The sequence below is a fragment of the Telmatherina bonti genome (genome assembly GCF_933228915.1).
Source record: "Telmatherina bonti genome assembly, chromosome: 9".
Lineage (NCBI taxonomy): Eukaryota > Metazoa > Chordata > Actinopteri > Atheriniformes > Telmatherinidae > Telmatherina > Telmatherina bonti.
The window spans coordinates 6,207,805-6,213,804 of record NC_136627.1 but is presented as its reverse complement, the minus strand read 5'-3'; positions in this window follow the sequence as shown (position 1 = coordinate 6,213,804).

The window sequence follows — 6,000 nt, the reverse complement described above, 5'->3', positions numbered from 1 at the left end:
TATCTGATCTGAACCACCATCATACTCCTACAGACGGCACTGACACTCCAACCCCACCATTACAAACCTGCAATGAAACCACCCCCCACATCCCCATGGCAGTCTGTGGGAGTATGATGGGTTGGGGGGAGTCCTGGTTGCGGAATCAGCTGCTTCTGAACTATTTTACAGAGGCATCTTTGCTCCTGCGACCGTTAGTGGACACATCAGCAGAGCCTTCAAGTGTCCACCAGGAACTGTCCTGATGCTTCCATAACAACACGTCTCTACGTTAACATCTCTGTTGTGGGACCAGATGAACCGGCAGCATCTTCTGTCGGACCACCTGCACTATTGACAATCAGCAGCATTTTGATTCTGGTCCAGCAGCTTCTTCATACGAGCTCTGATCATATTTAACATGTCTTCCAGTTTTATCTATTTATTTTTAAGCTTTTATTTTTAATGATATGGACAGAAATATAGCAGCATGCAGAAATAAAACATCTGTGTCTCAGGTTGACGGTTTTATCACACGTTTATATGCAGCTCAGAAAACTGCTCATTTATTTACTGTGATGTCATACCTCATGGTTACAGTGATGTCACTTCAGGACCTTGTTGGTTAGGACCTTGGTCACCAGTCAAGACCTTGGTCACCAGTCAGGTCCTTGCTCACCATTCAGGACCTCGCTGGTCAGGACTTCGTTGGTCAGGACCTTGGTCACCAGTCAGGACCTCGCTCACCAGTCAGGACCTCATTGGTCAGGACTTCGTTGGTCAGGACCTTGGTCACCAGTCAGGACCTTGGTCACCAGTCAGGTCCTTGCTCGCTAGTCAGGTCCTCGCTCGCCATTCAGGACCTTGTTGGTCAGGACCTCGCTGGTCAGGACTTTGCTCACCAGTCAGGACTTTTCAGGTCAGGACCTCACTGGTTGGTCAGGACCTCACTGGGCTGGACCTCACAGGTCAGGACCCTGCTGGTTTGGACTTTGCAGCTCACCTGCAGCAGATGTGAACAGGTGTGGGACATTTCCACGCACATTGCTTGGCATCCACAAAGGTGAATATGTTGTCCCTGTAGCTACTGATGTTGTAATAATAACTAATAACATGATACCTGCCAGTAACTAAACTTTTTTTTCCTTTTAAATACAATAACTTGCCAATAACCGATAAATGCCTGAACTGATAAGTTATTATGTTAGTTGTTGGTTATTGGCCTACTATCAAAATTTCTTTGAAAATGTAATGACTGAATTTAAAATAGCCAAAATTTTTTAACTTTTTGGTTGTTATTACATCACTGGTTGCTATAGATCATCATTTAAAATAATTGTTGAGTAAAATTATGGGCAGAAATTTTCATTGAGTGCATTAAGTGTTTCATACAGGTTCTAGTGTTGGCTAACGATGACATCTACAGTAATATTTAGTTTCTGTGCTCTGTGAAATATGACGCCAGTAGCTTTGTCCAACTAACCATCCATCAACCCAGCTATCAATTTTCTTAACCGCTTAGTTCAATCAAAGGTCATGGGGAAGCTAGAGCCTATCCCAGCGATGATTGGGCAAGAGGCAAGGAACACCCTGGACAGGTGGCTGGGTTGTTGTTTTTTTTTTTTAAAAAAAACCTAAATGACATTTTCCTTTGAGGTTGAGAATAAATGTTCTTTTTAACGTCACGTTCATGAGGTTTACCAATGCCATCATGAGCCTAAATGTTCACACTTAGCATACTATGCTTATTGTTACAAGAGGTTTCCACCAGGGGGAACATCAGAAGACTCATGGTGCATGTAGAGGGTTAGCAAAGCAACATGGTGACATAAGAGGAGGATAGTATTTGGTTCATTTTCAAGTTACGGCAAAATAAACATCATTTATTGTAGGTGTTTGTTACGCATGACTAGTTAGCCATATTAACATGCTAGTAAACATAAGTGCTTATCCATGTTAACATACTAATTAGCCATGTAAACATCCTTGTAGACTTGGCTAATTAGCCATATAAACGTGCTAGTAAATATGACGAATTAGCCATGTAAACGTGTTAGTTAACATGGCCGATTAGCCATATAAACGTGCTAGTAAATATGGCAAATTAGCAATGTAAACGTGTTAGTTAACATGGTTGATTAGCCATATAAACGTGCTAGTAAATATGGCAAAATAGCCATGTAAACGTGTCAGTTAACATGGCTGATTAGCCACATAAAAATGGTAGTAAATATGGCGAATAGGTTATGTAAACATGTTGGTTAACATGACTACTTAGCCATGTAGATGTGTTAATAAAAATGGCTAATTAGCCATGTAAACATCAGAGATGTACAATCAGGGTAGGAAGTGCCTACACAGGACAGAAAGGATTAAGTCAAATTGCTCCATTTTAATAATGACCTTTGATATTTTTTCATTGTGGGTTTTTAAAATCGTTTTAATTATTATTTATTTAAACCTGTATTACTTATTAATTTGAAACTGATAGTGTTTGGAGCTTTTTTTTATCGCTAAATGAAAATGACTCAACAGCACCTCCTCTTGACCAGACAGAGAAGCCACAAAACATCCTTTCATCGTATCACGTTTAAGGTGACCGTCTCCACTGAAAGCACCGTGCTGCTATGATTTTCCAATCACAACGATTTGTGTTTGTGCATGTACAGTTAGTTCATTTACATTAAAGGGCAGATGACTACACTGCCCTTTTACATTCCTGCGCTATGCCAGTGGTCTACGTACATTCACAGAGAATTAGTGAATCGATGCTTTTCTTTAAAGCTAGCTGATGGACTCCCCGTCAGGATGACCACGCTAGAGCCTCAAAGAATTCTCACATTATTCTTTTGAGGCAAAGCATAAACTTATACTCCAGATTGCCATGTGTCATGTAAACATGGCTAATGGCAAATATGTTTCATTTGTTTGGCCAATGAACAATATTCTTTATCTTTTAAAAAAAAAAAAAAAAAAAGTAGCATAAATTCAGATAATTTCAAACTTTGTCAACAAATTTGTCTTCTAAACTTTCAATCACGACTACTGTCGATCCTGCTTCATTATATCTGGTAAAACTGGGCCATACACTGTCCCCTGCTGGTTACTTGCAAATTGCAGCTTGTGAACATTATTTTCTACACCGCTGAGTCCAATTCAGGGTTGTGGGGTCTGGACCTGCCTCTGCTAATTGCTGGGACAGGGTGCACCTTTGCCAGGTCACCAGTCCGTCAGTGCTTGTGAACATGTATATGCATTATTAATGGCAAGTATATTCTCCTTTAATTTGTTGACATGATCAAGTCTGATTGTGTTTATTTAAAGACAAGCTAGATTTTAATTTGTGCTAAACTAGATAAACCTAATTCATTGTTGAGAAGCAATGGTAGTTCAAAAAGATGTACAGAAATGGTCCAGAAGCAATAATGATCACATCTTTTTCTAAAAAAAAAAAAAAAGATGGACCTGGATCTGGTTTATTAAAATGGAGGACTGGAGCCTTGATGGTCTTTTGAGGCTGTTGATTCTCTGCATTGTTCATCTCTCTGATTACCTGTAAAAGACTGTATCTCTTGTAGCGGATCAGGGAAAATGATTATATAGATCTAAATATTTGGTAGTCAGCAGATTTGCAGCTTCTCTGTGAAAAACTTGCAGAAATCAGGCCAAGCAGTTCCAGGTTACTCGGACATAGGATTCATTTGTTTTGTGTCTCACTATTGGATCTGGGTTTAGAATACTTTGTGATGGGCATTATGCTCTGTATAAATCCATTTGAACGTCTGACCTGCTGCAAGGTGGTCATACCAGCTTTCAGTAAGCAACAAAGAGTACGTAACTTTCACGCAAATAAGAACTTAACCCTTTCAGCACCAAAGTTTTTAAGACCAAATGTTAATCATGGAGTTTATGATGGCGGTAAAACTACTTAATTTCAGATAGTTGCATCCAGGACACGTTCACTATGACTATACACACATATATATATATATATATATATATATATATATATATATATATATATATATATATATATATATATATATATATATATATATATATATATACATACATATACATCAGTAGATTTAAAATGTATTAGTTATTCATTTCTAAAATGCCCAGTTGTTGCATCAGACTGTCTGATCCACCTGTGATGCTCTCTCTCATGTTTCCATCATCATCATAATGAATATTTGTATCTCCATCTGGACCTCTACTGTGTCTACAGATGTTTTAGTTTTATGTTTTTCAGCCCTTCAGCTTTCCGCCAATTATTATTATCATGGATGGATGCAGTAGGATTTCTGTCACTAAGGGACCAATCATCATCCTCAGGAGGAAAATATTCCCTCCAGATTCAGAGATGCTGGAAGCTGATAATGTTCTTCATCACCATGTTGCTGCTTCCTGTGTAATCTCCACTGCATCACAGTCAATCAGCTTCCTCATCGTCTCTGTATGATGTCTTTCTAACATGATTTCCTCATAAACCATCTCCTCCCTTACCAGCTGAGTAGCATTGAGGATAGACATGTCTGCCATCTAGTTGTGGGAAGTAAGAACAGGTTTCTGGCTGGTGGTGGTTGCAGTTTCATAACTTTGCCACTTAAAGGGTTAAGATGATTTTTTTTTTTTTCATAACAAAACTCTGAAAAATTCTGTATGAGTTGAAAATTTATGGAAAAAGAGCCATGAGAAGGAAAACTGAGTAAAAGCGGAGTTTATTTATTGTCAGAACATATCAGCAAATATGTACAGCAGTTAATTTAAAGTTGTCTGAAATTAAAATATAAACGTGTTGATAATTCAAAATTCTGTGAGCTTTAACTGAAATCTATTTTAGTTTTAAGTTTATGTTTTTGTTCACTATTGTGTTATAAAGAGAGAAAGCTGCATTTTCTTCAAAAGCTTCACTATTTTCATATTCTGTGAACCCTGCGAGAAAAGGAAGGACTAGTTTGTTGATTAGTGGTAAGATTTTTTCTTCTTTAGCAATAATTCAATAAAACAGGTGTGAATATTTATTTGGTTCATAAGCTCAACATCTTGTTTGGTTTTCTGTTTACTGAATAAACGCTTGATCCAGATTTTACAGAATTTGTTTTGAATTTTTTGTATGACCAAGTGTGTGTAGATCTGAGATTATATTTTACGGGATATTTAAAATAAATATAATCCATCGACCCCTGATGAAAGGCTTTAAGATGATTTTGTAATATAATATTTGTGATTCTAAGAGGATCTGTCTTTTAAAAATAGCAGCATCCTAGACTTAGAATTGAAGTAATGGGGTAATAAAAGTGTACCTTCTCTGACCAAGCATCACTGAAAATTATGCTCATTATGAATACACAACTCGAGTTAACAAGTAAGCTAATATGTCCTGTACAACACCTTAACCTTTTTTGGAAATTTAAATAGGTAATCTGTTGTGAGGTCCATTTTGAGACAATTCCAGTTTCATTGTTTACATTTAAAACAAAAAATGAAGACCATTAAACCCTGCAAGTTGCAGGTAAAATCATTCAGATAAAAGAGCTGTGGGTAAGTTAGATAACACGTATTTTAACACTGTTGTCATGGAAAATAGCATGTCATTAAGATTTTAACATTTGTGGTAGTGCTGAAGCAGAGGATAGGCGGCACTATGTATGAAGCTGCTGGTTAGCTTAGCTTGGTTAGCTTGAATTGAAAGATAAATAACAACCTTGGTTTGATCAAATCACAAAAAAATTGGTTAAGAAACCACTGAATTAATGCAAAATATTTCATTTTTACTTTTATTTATTTGTTGTTTTTTTTTTTTTTTTACTAACTTAAAAAAAAGCTATATGAAATAAGATAGCAGCTGTATTTTCTGAAACCCTCACCGTAACTTCATCAAGTAATTTTATTGGCCAGTCATCGATATACTTTTTCCAGTTTTATGCTAGGCTAACTGTTAGTTGATATCCTTACATTAGATTGCAGTTAGACTGTTTAATATTTATCTTTAATTTAATCTATCTTCTTTTTTTT